Source organism: Triturus cristatus, chromosome 4_1, assembly GCF_964204655.1.
Source record: "Triturus cristatus chromosome 4_1, aTriCri1.1, whole genome shotgun sequence".
Lineage (NCBI taxonomy): Eukaryota > Metazoa > Chordata > Amphibia > Caudata > Salamandridae > Triturus > Triturus cristatus.
This window is the reverse complement of record NC_140585.1, coordinates 370,179,716-370,197,386: the sequence shown is the minus strand read 5'-3', so window position 1 is coordinate 370,197,386 and position 17,671 is coordinate 370,179,716.

Below are 17,671 nucleotides of genomic sequence, written 5' to 3'. Positions count from 1 at the left end.
CACCCCTCCTGTGTCTGGGCACTGCTGGGAGGACTCTGCACCCACCCCTCCTGTGTCTGGGCACTGCTGGGAGTGTTAGGCACCCACCCCTCCTGTGTCTGGGCACTGCTGGGAGGACTCTGCACACACCCCTCTTGTGACTGGGCAATGCTGGGAGTGTTAGGCACCCAGCCCTCCTGTGTCTGGGCACTGCTGGGAGGACTCTGCACACACCCCTCCTGTGTCTGGGCACTGCTGGGTGGACTCTGCACCCACCCCTCCTGTGTCTGGGCACTGCTGGGAGGACTCTGCACACACCCCTCCTGTGTCTGGGCACTGCTGGGAGGACTCTGCACCCACCCCTCCTGTGGCTGGGCACTGCTGGGAGTGTTAGGCACCCACCCCTCCTGTGTCTGGGCACTGCTGGGAGGACTCTGCACACACCCCTCTTATGACTGGGCACTGCTGGGAGGACTCTGCACCCAACCCTCCTATTTCAGCATATGTACGCTTAGAACATACACGGGTGTGGGTTCGCTCCATGCATACGCGGGTGGGGGTACGGTCCGTACATACACGATTGGGGTGGGGGTACGCTCCATGCATACGGGGTGGGGGTACGGTCCGTACGTACACTGTTGGCATGGGGGGTACGCTCCATATGTACGCGGGTGAGGGTACGGGTCGTACATACACGGTTGGGGTGGGGGTACGCTCCATGCATACGGGGTGGGGGTACGGTTTGTATGTACACTGTTGGCATGGGGGTACGCTCCATACGTACGTGGGTGAGGGTACGGGTCGTACATACATGGTTGGGGTGGGGGTACGCTCCATGCATACGGGGTGGGGGTACGGTCCGTATGTACACTGTTGGCATGGGGGTACGCTCCATACATACGCGGGTGAGGGTACGGGTCGTACATACACGGTTGAGGTGGGGGTACGCTCCATGCATACGGGGTGGGGGTACGGTCCGTACGTACACTGTTGGCATGAGGGGTACGCTCCATACGTACGCGGGTGAGGGTACGGGTCGTACATACACTGTTGGGGTGGGGGGTATGCTCCATACGTACGCGGGTGAGGGTACGGGTCGTACATACACGGTTGGGGTGGAGGTACGCTCCATGCATACGTGGGTGAGGGTACGGGTCATACATACACGGTTGAGGTGGGGGTATGCTCCATGCATACGCGGGTGAGGGTACGGGTCGTACATACACGGTTGGGGTGGGGGTACGCTCCATGCATACGGGGTGGGGGTACGGTCCGTACGTACACTGTTGGCATGGGGGTACGCTCCATACGTATGCGGGTGAGGGTACGGGTCGTACATACATGGTTGGGGTGGGGGTACGCTCCATGCATACGGGGTGGGGGTACGGTCCGTATGTACACTGTTGGCATGGGGGGTACGCTCCATATGTACGCGGGTGAGGGTACGGGTCGTACATACACGGTTGGGGTGGGGGTACGCTCCATACATACGCGGGTGAGGGTATGGGTCGTACTTACACTGTTGGGGTGGGGGGTACGCTCCATGCATACGGGGGTGGAGGGGTGGGGGTACTGTCCGTACATATCCGTACCCACGCTGTGGAATGCTTGTGCGGGCCGTACCCAGGCCTTTGCCACGTGGGTACAGCCGTCCTGCCATTGTTGGGGTGACGTAGGTGTGGGCGTGGTACGACTCGTACCCACGCTCTTAAGGCGTGGGTACGGGACGTACCTGTATTGTTGTGTTGGCAGTTCGCGTCGTTAACCACTTCCGTTGTGGCGGACGCTGGCTTTGCTGGACACGCCCCCACCCCCTCGTAGTGACCAGGGCCTGGGGGTCAGGTATGCCCAGGGCATGTGTGCTGTGTGACTTTGGTGGGGGTTTTGTGGCCTGCCCCTGCTCCTGCCCCTCCTTTCCCCCTCCCTTTGTTGTTCTGACCTTCTGCGGCGTCTGCGTCGTAACCTGTAGAGGAGGTCGACTGCTATGAGGGCCGGGTTGATGATGAATACAGGCCCCAGCTAGGCCCGCAGGACACAAGGGTTCGCTCTCCTGCAAATGGAATCTATAAGGAAGTTGGCACGGAAACTGCAAAGTACAAAGACAAAGTTTATTAACCCTTAAGGGTGGTCCTACAATCCATACAACACCCTTCAGTATTGCATAGAGTAGCACAAAGAACTTGCGTACACGGTCCCCTTTTATACACAACAGAGGGGCTCATAAGTGGGTGGATACAACATAGAGCGAAATTCATTACCTTTTAAGGACATTTTCGATACAAGATCAATATGTGGGCGGAGTCAACAATTTCCTGGGCCCGCGAAAACATGGTCAAGCAAGGACTAACTGATAACAGATGTGGTCAAGTCTGGGCATGCGCCAAACGGACAAAGGAGCTATTTATAGACTGTTACTAGGCAGATTGCAAGAGCAACTAACACGAAGATAGGACTCTTCTCGTGTTGAGCACGTGGAGACATGACAATACAAAATGGAGTCCAGACTTTAGTCAACATAACGAAAGAGACATGTTCTAAGGGAGGAGAATTCATGTCTTTAGTAAATGCTTAATCACATCGTCGTTTCAATTTACAACAGACGACCCTTTCAGCATTTACTGAAGACATCCGGTTTGTTAGGATAATCATCGTATATGTCAATTGTCATCATTTCTTCTACTTCTTTAGCTAAATGTTTCTGATAAGTGACATCGGCAATAGCTTTCTTATCGGGAATTCAGAATGATACACATAAGGAACAGAGCAAGGGACCACATTGGACACAAATGCAACAAGAGAACAGAACTGCTACAATAATACAGAGACCAGTTAAAACCTTCCACCCCCAAGCAGTGATCAATGCCCAAAACCATCCAGAAAAGGACCAAGTGCCGTTTTCTGTATGGATTTCAGCTGCAATTTTATGCAACCTGTTGATAGCATTATAAACTGACGGCGTGTGGTCAGGGATAAACACACAACAACTACTTCCGATAATTTTACAAGCTCCACCTCGGTCGGCTAACATAACATCTAGCACCATACGATTCTGCAATGCAACAATTCTAGTAATCTGTAATTCTTCCCTAAGATTCCCAAGAGCAGCAGCGGTTTGGTTTGTCACAGCCTCTACCACTCTTGTTAACCTTCGAACTTTCCTACTATTTAGGGCAGCTCCAACGAAGAAAAACAATCCTAAATTAAAATCAATATACTGCTGCAGCCTAGTGTCAGTCTGATCCACATCATCAATTGATAGAGTACGTTTATACCTATTTACAGTCACATTATTTAACAACTTCAAATCCTTATGATAAGATGCAGGTGCCAAAAATACAGGGGGCAATAGAAATGCTACATAACATACTCCAGACCAACCGGCTGGCAAACGGTAATAACCTTTATTTCCACATACGAAGTATGTATTATGGGATGCTAAAAAGGTACTGTTATTCAACCCGTCGATGTTTAATATGGTAATGCAATCACTAACACCAACAGGAATATAACCCACACTCTGGACACACAGGTCCGCTTGAGCTTGTGCCACTTGAATCACAAATCTGTCTTTTCCCACAGTGTCTCTGGTGTTCGTGAAAATATAGGGAATCGATTCATTGTCTGGTCGATACTCTTCCCATTCCCAAATTGTCCCATTCGCTTGCGGATATCCATCTTTATCCTGATGACATTCTTTATTGAGTCTGAAGAGTAATCGTCCCACTGTGGGTTTCCGGGTGGCAAAAAGCAAAGTGTACCATGCTCTACAAGAGCCATTATGAGAGAAAGGAAGAGGTATGAATGGCGTTCCTCCTTTCTTCTGGTGAGCTGGCATCATACCACATATCCAACAGTTCGTAGCATTCGTGGCAACGTGGGTATGATGCAACATCTGGATGAAAGTGTTATTCAAATAAGACTGACGATGCTTCAATTCTTGATACGGAAGGGTATAGAAGTAGTGCTCCTCAGGCACGGGAGTAGTCAACACAAGTAACTTTCGAGCAGGAGTCACATCCTCCACAAACCATGTGGTTATCCCAACAATAGCTACTGTGAGCATAAAACCTGTTGCACAAAGGATTTTCTTTTTCTCCATGTCAGAAATAAGAATCAATATCTTCCTGAAACTAAAAGGTTTGTCAGAACTCTTCCCCTTGGGCAGCGGTCGATTTCTTCACCAGCGGGCCAAGACGGGTGTCGCTACACTAATGCAGGGCTGATCCCCCCCCCTTGCCTCATTGGCTCTCCGTTTCACTAACCCAAGGGCCGTTCTGACAACATGTCCCGGTACTGAGGAATTCACTTCCTTGGCCTGAGATGATATCGCTTTCCTCCAGGAGTCGCGTGGTCCGGGAAGAGCTCCTCAGCGTCGTTCGGTTCCCCAGCACGGCCTTTCTCTGCGGCCAGAATTTCTCGTTGATCGGTCAATACAGCAGACTCCACCAATCTGGGCGGTACTTTGCGGCAGTGCAGGGAATGGATCCAATTCTTTCTGTTGGAAACTCGCACAGCCGTCCTCGTTGCAAGTAGGACCTGCTCAGGACCAACCCATCTCGGCTCCAAGCTGTTCGTCCTGTCAAAGATCTTCACCATGACATAGTCTCCAGGCCTGAGACTATGTCCTTCACCGGTGGACCGATCAGGGAGCGCCTCCCGGACCTGTTGATGAATAGAAACCAAGTTATCCGTTAACTGCGCCAGATAATCATTCATCATTACACAAGGTACATCATACACAGTCTTAGGTTTTGGTGGACCCCAAATATTCATTGGGCGTCCAAAGACAATCTCGTACGGTGTAAGACCGGTTCGAGAGTGCGGTACCGATCTAATTGACAATAACGCCAGCGGTAAAGCATCTGGCCAAGTCAAAGACATCGAAGCTTGGATTTTAGCGATCTTGAGCTTCAGTGTACCATTATACTTCTCGACTAGTCCCGCAGATTGAGGGTGAAACACTGCGTGAAACTTCTGGGTGATGCCCAGACCCTTCAAAACATACTTTATAACATCCGCTATAAAGTGGGGTCCGTTATCACTCCACAGAAGTCTACAAACGCCATATCGAGGGAAGAACTCCTTCAACAGCATCTTGGCGGTAGTCATTGCAGTATTGTCTTTCGTAGGGTATGCCTCAACCCATTTGCTAAAGGCACAAACCACTACTAGAACTTACTTCAAATTGTTACAGCGCTCAAGCTGGATGTAATCCATCTGCAAAACCTCAAAGGGTGCAGTAGGTGTTACAAATCCTCCTGCTGGAGTTCGAGTACCCTTTCCTGGGTTGTACCTCAGGCAGATCATACAGGTCTGCACCACCCTCTTTGCCGTGCTAGCAATCTCTGGATGCTCCCAGACTTGGGTAAGCAATTTTACAATTGCGGAAGCTCCAACATGTGCTAGCCCATGTGCCATCTGAACCATAGGTTGTACAAAAGCCGTGGGTAGCTTCCATCTATCCATCTGCTTATTTGTCCAGCAACCCTCATCATCCAATTCTCCCTCACTGGAACATTGCTCCCGTTCTTTATCAGAAGCGGTCCTCTGTATTTCTCGCACTTCTTCCTTCGCATCGTGCCATCTTTCTACTTGCGACTTCACTACATACATGGCAGTAGCACCGGGCTGCATCGCAGTCTCCCGTGCCACCCGGTCTGCTAACGCATTCCCTTCTCCAACTTTATCAACTACTTTCTTATGGGCACTACATTTAATGATAGCAATTTTCCTCGGATATGTCAATGCAGTCAAAAGGTTATGAACTAACTCTCCATGCATTATTTGTACTCCATGCGACGTTAGAAACCCTCTCTCCTTCCAGAGTAGGCCGAAATCGTGCACTACTCCGAAAGCATAGCGGCTGTCTGTATAAACATTCACACACAATCCTGTACTGAGCTCACATGCTCGTGTTAATGCTATCAGTTCCGCTGCTTGAGCTGATTTCTGTGGTATGCGTGCTGTCTCCACTATTGTTTGCAGTGTGGTAATTGCATACGCTGCTGAAGTCGTACCGTCTGGTAGCTTCAGGCATGAGCCGTCCACCCACAGTTCTCCATCTACATCTGTAAAGGGCGTATCCTGGAGATCAATACGACCCTTTGTCTGTTCCTCCGTCACAAGAATACAGTCATGTGCTTTCCGTGCTTCAGACTGAGTCTCGGGGTATGGCAACAATGTGGCCGGATTTAACGTTACGCACCTCCTTAACGTAATATGAGGAGCCAAAAGCGTCAGCTCATATCCCGTTAAACGGGCACTGGTCAAATGCTGCGTCTTTGTCTGATTAAGCAGGGCATCAACAGCATGGGGGACTAATACCAACAGCTTATGAGATAACACAATTCCCTCGCTTTGGCGTATTGACACAGCTGTCGCCGCAACCGAACGAAAACAACCAGGCAATGCTCGGGCAACAGGGTCAAGTACAGCCGAAAAATATGCACAAGGGCGCTGCTTGTCGCCGTGCATCTGCACTAAAACTGATAATGCACATCCATCTTTCTCATGCACATACAGCGAAAAAGGTTTTGTATAATCAGGAGTCCCTAACACTGGTGCTGAACAAAGGGCCTGTCGCAATTTCTGGAAGGCAGTGTCACACTCATTTGACCAAGGAAGCGGAATAGGTGTGTCTTTTGTCAAAAGGGCTAACAATGGCTTGGCTATGTGTGAAAACCCTAGTATCCATTGCCTACAAAAAGAAACAAGACCCAAAAAAGCACGCACGTCCTTCTGCGTGGAAGGTACTGGCGTGTCCAAAATTACTTGGATACGATCTGGTGTGAGTGCACGCCCCTCCTTAGACAAAAGGTGACCCAGATAAGTCACCTTTGGTCTACAGAACTGCAATTTCTTCCGAGATACTTTGTGATTGTGGGATGCCAAAAAAGAAAGCAAGGACAACGTACTCCTTTCACACAACTCCGAAGTGTCGGCCGCCAGCAAGATGTCGTCGACATATTGAATGAGGGCGACACCCTCGGGCAGAACAAAGGAGTCCAATTGCCTTTTCAAAGCTTGACTATAAATGCTAGGGCTTTCTGTGTAGCCCTGAGGAACTCTACAAAATCGATAAGACCTATTATTCAGAGTGAAACCAAAAAGGTATCGACTATCGGGATGAATAGGAATCGAAAAGAAAGCATTTTTCAAATCAATGACTGAAAACGTCGTCGCCGTAGGCGGGACCAAAGTAAGCAACGTCGTGATATCAGAAACCACTGGGTACTGAGGTATCACGATCTTGTTTACTTCTCTCAGATCAATTATAAACCGATAAACCTTGGCATCCGTATCCTTTTTCAAAATGGGTAGAATCGGGCTATTACAGACGTTGTAGGGAACTTCCTCCACCACTCCCACCTTAATCAAATCCTGCACAATCTGTATAAGGGCCTCCTCCCCCTCCTGGGAAATACGATACTGCGGGAGGCGTGGTAACATTGCCCCCTCCTTGACACTAATATGGACAGGCGGAATCACCATCTGTCCCACATCAGTATCCGAAGTGACCCACAAAGCACGAGGGAGGGTAGCTAACACAGCATCCTCTGCAACCACACACATCCGTTCAGACTGAGGGTAATTGTCATTTAATATCACTCGCACTCCAGCAGGGGAGCAGCGAATCGTAGCTCTGAAGTGCTTTAACATATCAAGGCCCATAATGTTGTCTGGCGTGTTCGGGGCAAGCAAAAACGGACAGGGTGCAGAAAAAGAATCAACCTGAAATGTGAGGGGCCGCGAAAGAGGGCTTCGGGAGAGTGTACCGTCAAACCCTACCGATGTAACCATTAAGCCAGATGGGGGAGCCCTCGGAACCAATTGTTTAGACAGCGCACTACGAGTCGCTCCTGTATCCACTAGGAACTGATCAGTAGAACCCAAAACCTCAGCTGATACATAAGGACCCTTCTGATCAACCGGCACCTCAACTGATTCTAACCCCCATCCAACGCATTCCTATGCATGCTGAGAATCATGGTACCCAGAGCGGTCAATCCCCGACACTTGATACTGGTTTTGTCGATCGAAAACATTAGGCCTATCTCGTTGCTGCCCGGCAGGGTCAAAACGAGCGTGATCGTTAGAATTCCCTCTAAAATTCGAGAAACCCCCTCTACCTCTCGGGCCACCCTGATTGTGTCCCTGACGCGAAGCATGCAACGCCGGGCAATCTCTGGCCCAGTGTCCCGATTGCTTACAATACGCACATTGATTCCTGTTCAAATCAGATCGGCCCGAGGGAGGACCATAAAATCCTCCCCTACCTCTATTGACACCCCGACGGGGCGGACCATATACTTGCGCTAACATCACCTTCGTTTTTAAATCCTTCGATTTCTTCTCCTCCTGTCCCTTCGCTTCTTGCTCCTGGCGCTCATAATACTGAGCTATAGTCAGGAGGGCTGTCGGGGTCGCAGTGGACCAAGAACTTTCACTCGCTTTTAGGCGGGCTGCGATCGCCGGTAGTAAATTCGCCACATATTTATCAGCAAAGAGGTGTCGACCCGTATCATCCGTAAGTGACTGACCACTAAAATCATGAAACGTCTCCTCAAAACGCGTAAAGAAATCTGCAACTGATTCATCGACTTTCTGCTTACACGAAGCTAACATGTTCCAGTCAATCTTTTTAGGGGGGATGATTGTCTTCAACTTAGTCAGAATAGCAGCGGGGAGATCTAAGATAACCTGAGGTGGTTTCTGCGCGGGCTTCCTCTCCCTATCCTCATCCTCAAGCTCAGACCACCGAGCCTTAAAAGCGGCAACATCATCCACCTTCCGCACAGATCGCCACATATCTGGTGGTAAAATAAGCCCGAAGAACAAATCTATATCTGCTAAGGTCATAGTACAAGAATTCAAGGCCCCCTCGACTTCTTCGTAAAAGGCCGCTGGATTCTTGCGGGGATCAGGCAACACATTCTTTAATGCCATGACGTCAGCCCTATGCCAGGGAGTATAAACCCAATTGTACACAAAATATCCCTTAGCATCGGCGGAGGTAATATCCAAACTAGTTCCCGCTCCTTTAGGAGGAACATACAAAGGCGCCGCCTCTCGCATTGGTTTAACATGCACTAGATCGCTCTTATCTGAGTGGGAGGGAGATGATTGGTCATCACCGACACGTGAAGCCGACTGCTTTTCCTCCTCAGCTTTCTGTCGCGCTTTCTCTTTAAGGTCACTCACCGCGTCCCGTAATGCAAACAGCCGTCGAACCGCATCAGGCGCCTTAGAGGGAGAGAAAACACCATTACGCAATGCTTTAGCATCTGATACCACATCATCAGGCTCAAAGACGCTGGAATATTTCCGGAAAGCAGCAATCACTTCATCAGAAAAGTGGCCCAAAAAATACAACTTCTCTCTATCCTGCCACTTCTCCCAAGAATTCAACAACTCAGCAAGGGATACCTTGCCCTTAAGTGCACGATAGGAAACTTGCCGAAGCTCACCCATTCGGTCAGCCGATAACATGGACCGCGTGTCTACCTTACCCGACACCGATCCAGAATCCGGTGGCCCCGGGGCAGACGCGCCAACATAAGGGGGCGGAGAGCGATCTAGTAAATAAAAATCATCGTCAGGATTATTAAGGACAGGATAAAGTGACTGACGGACAGCATATTGACCCGAGACTTGCAACCTACGCTCTTTCTCTTGTCTCACCGTCTGTTCTCTTTCCTCCCGACGCTTCGCTTCCTGTGCTCGCACATGATCATTCTTCCGTTGCTCTTTATCAAACAGCGCTTTCTCACGTTTCTCTCGCTCACGCACTTCCTTCACCCATAATCGCACACATTCAAACATGTCTTGACGAGCACGCCGTTTACACATACACTGTTCCACATACTCAATCTTACGCATATCAAACGATCCATACAAAGGCCATCGTAACTCAGGATCCTTTCTGGTGTATTTCCTCCATATTGTGCTGTACATTATGGATGAAAGACCATGCTTCACATACATATCCCTATTAGGAGTCCCCTCTGGGGGAGCTGGAGCAGATTCCTCAAGGTTTAACCGGTTTCCAAAGCAGCAGCACCACTTACGGAGTGCGCTAAAAGCAGGCATGCTCAAAAATAATGCAAAATATGCAGTATTATCAAAAAAATGGCACTTAAACGTTGTGCCGTTCAAAGTTACACAGTTCCGGAGAAATATCTCCACATTACCTGCCTATATGTGTTGCAACGCATATATTCTCACAATAATCAATACAAGATATGACCGGTCATCACAAATCAAACTCAAATAGCCAACCCAGGCTTCAAAAACTCAGAGCAAGTACCGTACAACGGTTCTTACCAATCAAGAGTCCAGATTCCAACTGCCAAGCTCCAAAATTCGCCCAAACGGCTGTCACGGCAGGACCGACAGAAGAGGTCTCAGTCGAGGACCGGCGCCACCCAGATGGTCAGCTCGGAAGGGAAGGAAGAAAACCTCGGGATGCCAGGACTAAAGTGCCTCTGGCAGTGATCACGTCCCCGGCCAAATTCCTCACCTTCGTCGCGACCAGTCCTTCGAGCATCCGAGTCGCAGATGAGCCCCACGTGACGGGCGCCAATGAATACAGGCCCCAGCTAGGCCCGCAAGACACAAGGGTTCGCTCTCCTGCAAATGGAATCTATAAGGAAGTTGGCACGGAAACTGCAAAGTACAAAGACAAAGTTTATTAACCCTTAAGGGTGGTCCTACAATCCATACAACACCCTTCAGTATTGCATAGAGTAGCACAAAGAACTTGCGTACACGGTCCCCTTTTATACACAACAGAGGGGCTCATAAGTGGGTGGATACAACATAGAGCGAAATTCATTACCTTTTAAGGACATTTTCGATACAAGATCAATATGTGGGCGGAGTCAACAATTTCCTGGGCCCGCGAAAACATGGTCAAGCAAGGACTAACTGATAACAGATGTGGTCAAGTCTGGGCATGCGCCAAACGGACAAAGGAGCTATTTATAGACTGTTACTAGGCAGATTGCAAGAGCAACTAACACGAAGATAGGACTCTTCTCGTGTTGAGCACGTGGAGACATGACAATACAAAATGGAGTCCAGACTTTAGTCAACATAACGAAAGAGACATGTTCTAAGGGAGGAGAATTCATGTCTTTAGTAAATGCTTAATCACATCGTCGTTTCAATTTACAACATTGACACGTAGGTTCGGGTCCATGTCTGTCCGTCGCGTGCAGGTACTCCTTGTTCGCGTCGTCCTGATTTCCCGGCAGTTTTTGGCTGCCGGAAAATATTCTCCGTGTGGGATGACGTCGGTCCGAATCGTACTTCCTGGTTCGTGAATGGCAGGCTGCGAGCGTCCCGACGTCACGTCGGCGCTTTCCCGGATCACATTTGTATGTTTATTTTCGTCGGTTGGGGTTTTGTACGATTCGTACGGAAATAGTATTTCCGTGCGAATCGTACTTACATGTTTGTATATTGTTACGACCGGGTACGCGTCGGACGGAGAATATGCTCCGTCCGACGGCTCGTACCCGGTTTTTACAGGATCGTAATCGGCACCATAGTATATAGGTAATGCATGCAGTGCATAGATAGTGCATACATGATTGTTTAAGCCCATGAAGAGCACCTAGACTATTGGATGAGTGGATGAATAGTGTTTCAGGGACTGGATGCAGCCCATGTCTTTTTGGGTGACTGAACAGGTAGAGCCTGGATGCTTACATAACTACATGGAGAGTGCCCAGAGAATTGAATAAGTGCATCATTAGTGCCTACCTAATGAGATGAGTGCATTACTAGGGTCTGAGTGACTGTGTTATTCCATTGTTAAAGCTTGAGCGATTGTATGACAGTACGTATACTGCTGAGGTGATTGTATTAGTGCAAGACTATTGGCTCAGTAATGACAACATAGGTACTGGATGGGTGATAGGTTTACTACAGTGGTACTCAATATGTAATTACATGAGTGCATGAGTAGAGCCTCAGTGTTTCATCAGGGCACATGTGTGCCTCAGTATTTCAATGACTGCATGAGTTGGAAGTGGGGGAACCTATGCAGATGGCTGCATAGGTTCTGCGCAAATTTTATAATGATTGCATAGTTAGAGCCTTGTTAATTGCAGAAGTCAATAGATAGTACCTAGGTGGTTAGATGAATGTATACGTAGTGCCTACATACTGCAATAACTACATAATTCTTGCCTTCCTGATTGCAAGAGTACATGTATAGTTTCTGTATGATTGAATATCTCCATGGATTGTTAATCATTGATTTGATGACTGACTGAGATTTCATGAGTGCCTGAACACTGCCTGATTGACTGAGAAAGTACCTTCATTCCTGTTAGATACAGTACAATTTTCACTATATCTCTGAATCCTTGGTTATTTCTTTCTGTCAGTATCAAACTACCTGTTTCACTGTATACATGCTTTTCTTCTGAGCTATGTGTGAGTGAAATTAGCTATCTCACTTGATATATATTTGCGGACATGGCCCTCTGGAAACACACATTGATTTTCTCCTGAGCGTGCACATGCATCAGTAAGTTTCTAAAATGGAAAACAACATTTTGAAATTTTTCAAAGCACAAAACCTTTTGTGAATGGCATGCCTACATCATTTCTCAAATACTTAATCTGCTTCAAAAACATATATTCTCGGGGGGGCGTGGCCAGGCGCCGTAAGAAATGGCCGCCTGATTCCGGAGCTCCGCCGGGACCGTTGGTGTCCTACTACATCCGAGACGAATCCGAGCTGAGGGGCTTGCCCGTGAGTGCCCCCCAGCTCCCTCAGGCAAAGTGACCCACTGGAGCGGTTGCGCGGACTCCGGGGACCCGCGGACGGCTCAGCACTGCGGTCGCGACTTGCGGCGGCGGCCTGGCGCCTCGCTCCTGGAGCTCCGGTGCCGCTCCCTGCACCACCTGAGGCCCCGGCTTCGGCCTGCGGCGCGACGCGACCGGAGAGGCGCCATCGGAGGAGGACGCCGCCTCACATGCAGCGCTGAGGTACCGCTGGCCTCCGACTGCCTGACGACGCTGGTTGCGAGTCCCTGCAGCCCTGGGGGGCCGGCGGGCTGCCACGACTGCTGAGACCGGGCGGCGACCATATCGCAGAGGAGGGCCCGGCCATTTCCCTATCTGCTGCTACCGGAGCGAGGGGAGGAGACCGGCTGGGGCTGCCGCTGCGGAGTGACCTGCATTGCCTGCCCGGTGGGGGGCCCGCGTTCGCAGCTGCTGGGGCGGCCTAGACATCGGAGACCCGCGGGCACTCCAACGCAGAGGCGGGAATGTTTGGCCCCAGAGGCACCAGCGGCACCATGCGGCCTAAGGGGGGCGCCACGACCCAGGCCAACAAGCTGGATAACTATACGGTAGCCAGACCGGCGGCGCAGCCTGGAGGGACGGCGAAGGAGGCCGCAGGTCAGGCGGAACCCTCCCTGACGTCCATAATGGCCGCAATTCAAACCCTGGGCACCAGCCTGGAGACGAAAATGGACAAAATCACGATAGAGGTGAACCTGCTCCGTGCCGACTTGGGAAAAACCACGGACCGCTCTAAAACCAATGAAGTTGACATCAAAGCCCTGCAGGAATCGGAGAAGCGGCTCGAGGGCAGGGTCAACGAGCTTGTGCACCAGCACCGGCTGATGGCCCTACGGCTCGACGACCAGGAAGGTAGGGCTCGGAGGAGCAACATACGCGTGGTAGGTGTGGCGGAAGGACTTGAGGGGGAATGTATGGAGCTCTTTCTTGAGGATTTGATCCTCCACCACCTGAAACCCAAGAGACTTTCTAAGCTCTTCACTGTCGAGCGGGCGCACAGGGCCCCGATCCCGAAACCCAAACCAGGGGCTAAAATACTGAACTACCGAGACCGCGATGCAATTCTCCAGGCTGCCAGACAACATGGTGATTTACAGTACGAGGGGGCCACGGTTCGCTTCTTCCCGGACTTCATGCTCCAGGTTCAACAGGAGAGGCGCTCCTTTCAGGGGGTCAAGGCGGCACTACAAGACCACGGGATTTGGTACATGATGTTCTTTCCCGCCAAACTGAAGATCATAGCTGGCGGTAAATCCCTTTTCTTCACTTCGCCTGCGGCGGTGCAGGAGTGGCTGGACGCGGATGGGACTGCGGGGGCCCCTCGGCAGGATGGCGCACAATGGCGAGGCACAGGGCACCCCTCCCCGTGGTCAGCGGCAGGGCGAGTGGAAGGTGGTGAGCAGAGCCAGAGGTCCTGGCGTTCGAGATCGAATAGTCCCCGCTGGGACTCACCCAGAGACGACGCAGCGAGATGAGGCCATGAACGCTCGACTGAGAAGCCGTCGGACAGTAAAGTATTAAAGTTGTTGACTGTAAGACTGGCTTGCTCCACGGAGCAATGTGACTGCATGCCCGAGGTTGCTGAGCCGGGCTCACTGTTTCGCGTATGCACTGAGGGCCTGGGGGGCTGAGCGAAGTGGGCACCACGGGAGGGCGGCCAGGAGGGGGCTGGCCCACGAACTTCCCACGTAGAGTTCCTCAGTGAGCTCTCACCGGGGCAGGGTTGGGCGACAGGCGCTCTGCTAATTGGGGTAGTGGGTAGTTTGGAACCCACGGAGCAGGGGGCAGGGAGGGGGGGTTTGTTTTTGCAGGGGGGGTAGGGATGTTGGGGACGACCGTGGGGGGGGAGGGTGGAGTGAATGGGATGTCAGGTCCCTGATCGCTTGCATTGAGTACACTTGCGGGGCGGGAACCAGAGAGGGGTGGGGAGTTGGGGATCCTTTATGGTCACACGAACTATGTTTTCACTTAGTCAGCCGGAACACCGGGGTGGTGGGACGAAGCACCCTACGAAGCAACGGCTATGGATAGGAGATGGGAGAAGAGTTTGAAAGTCCTCAGCTGGAATGTTAACGGGTTAGGAGACAGACTTAAACGCACTATAGCCCTACAATTCCTCAAGCGGCACCAGCCAGACGTAGTGCTAATGCAAGAAACTCATTTGATGGGTAATGTCTGCCAGGACCTCAATAGGTGTGGCTACACTCTAGCAGCTCACTCTGGCTTCACCTCCGGCTCAAGGGGGGTGGGAATACTCCTGCGTCGCTCACTGCCCCTCCATATAGACCTTATCAAAACTGACCCACAGGGCCGCTTCACGGCTGTCTCTGGGCCGCACGCTTAACCTACTCTCGGTATACATCCCGCCTGGCCTCCAAGGCCGGGCCTTTGCGGACCTGGGCGCACTGCTCCTCTCCCTTCCCGGGGGTCAGTTGGTGCTGGGGGGGGGACTTTAACGCAGTGGTGTCAGGAACCCGGGATAGGCAGCCCCCCAGAGACCTGCCCCGGGGGCAGGGGTGGTTGGCGGAATTTCTTGAGGCCTTCGGGCTTACTGACGTCTGGCGCCTGCTCCACCCTACCGACACCCAATTTACCTTCTTTTCGGGGTCGCATCATTCATTTTCACGATTAGACTACATCCTTACCCTTCTGCAACACGACATGACAGTACTGGAGGCAGCGCTTCTGCCTAGAGGTATTTCCGACCACTCACCGGTCCGTACGCACATCGCATTTGGGAGTCGCCGTGAGGGCTGCATAGTACCAATAAACGCTTGGCACTTAAAACATGAGGACACCAGAAAGCAGATATCCAACTCAATCTCACAGTACTTCGAAGAGAATGCTGGCTCGGTAGACTCCCCCGTCACCTTGTGGGAGGCATTTAAACCCGTGATTAGGGGGGAGGCGCTCTCGGTCATTTCAGCTAGACGGCGGGAGCGGCGCATGCAGGTTACAACAATCGAGGCGGATTTGGAGGTTCTGGAGGGGGAGGCGACGGAGGGTGGGGACAGGGACGTCAGGCACAAACTGCAGTTAAAGGCGGCGGAGTATAGAGCACTGGTTACCCAAGAGGCTCAGACCGTGGCTCGTCATAAGATGGGTAGACTATATGATCAGGGCGATAAAGCCGGGAAACTGATAGCCTGGCTCGAGAAAAAACAACAGGCCAGTAAGGTGGTGCCAGAAATACGCACCGAGTCCGGGACTGTAGTGACAGAGCCCCGGGGAATAGTGGAACAGTTTGCGAGACACTTCCAGCAGGTCTACAGGCGTGAGTCGGACCGGCCGGAGGAGGACTCCATGGACCTCTTAACCGATATTCGCATGCCCTCCCTATCGGATGAAGATCGGGAGGCTATTGATAGCCCGATCACTGAGGCCGAACTACAGCGTGCAATAGGGGAACTTCGCCCTGGTAAGGCTCTCGGACCCAACAGCCTCCCGATAGAGATTTACAAGCTCTGGCCTGACGCCACTAGTAAGTACTTGAAACTCATGTTCGAACAGAGCAGGGAGATGGGGGTGCTGCCCCGTGATCAGCGCATCGCGACCATAGTGGCAATACCGAAAGAGGGGAAACCCAAAGACTCATGTGCGTCATACAGACCAATTTCGCTCCTCAAAGCGGAGCCCAAAATACTGGCGAAGACGCTGGCCAACAGGCTCAAAGCGGTGCTTCCTTCGTTGGTCCACCCTGACCAATCAGGGTTCATGCCCCACCGTAACACGGCCCTCAACATTAGAAGGTTAAACGGCGTTCTGGGGCAGCGCCACAGGCTACAGGAGGACGCAGTTTTGGTCTCCCTAGACGCCACCATGGCCTTCGACACCTTAGAGTGGCCATATATGTTCGCAGTCCTGCACAAACTGGGATTTGGACCTCAATTCATAGCTTGGGTGCGTCTATTATACGCCGAACCCCTGGCGCAGGTACTGGTTAACAACAAGCTGTCCGAGGTGTTCACGCTTGAAAGAGGAATTAGGCAGGGCTGCCCCCTCTCTCCCCTTCTCTTCGCCCTCTCCCTAGAGCCGCTCGTGGCCTGGATTAGGCAGGATGTCTACCTAAAAGGTATAGCATGGGCGGAAGGGTGGGAGGATAGAATATACCTTTACGCAGACGACATACTCCTGTACCTTTGCAGGCCGCGCAGGTCGATAATTGTGGCACTCGACATATTTGCAAGTTTCGGTCGTAACTCTGGCTTCCGGATCAACTGGGCCAAATCACATCTCTACGTCTTGCGTGGTGACCCTCCGAGGCTCCCGGACACGTGCCCGATCAAGGTGGCAGAGGACGGGTTTCAGTACCTGGGAGTATTCATCACCACTAACAAGACCCTGTTATACGAGCAAAACCTCAAGCCGCCGTTAGTTCGGCTACAAAGGGAGGCCAAATCCTGGCAGCACCTACCACTGTCTTTGTTGGGCCGGGCAGCCCTATTTAAGATGCTAGCGCTACCACGGTTTCTCTATGCGCTACAAAATTATCCAGACTTAGTCCCTAACGCCTACTTTGTAGCGATAGAGGCTGCGCTGCGCGACATCCTCTGGGCCGGGTCGCCCCGAATCTCATTGACTAAACTCACACTGGGATGGTATGACGGCGGTATAGCCCTCCCTGACATTCGCAAATGCTACTGGGCCGCCCATCTCTCAGCGATCAATCAGGGGACGTATGGCGACGGGAATGATCCCGCCTACGGTATGGATAGATGGCTGCTTCCTGGAGGGCACTATGAGATAGCACTCTACTCTAAACGGGGTACACGCCAACTCACCGGCCCTACGCTTCACTCGGTACTGGTATGGCACATTGCTCAGAGGAAGCTCGGATGGTCAGGATTCCTTACACTAGCCACGCCACTTTGGG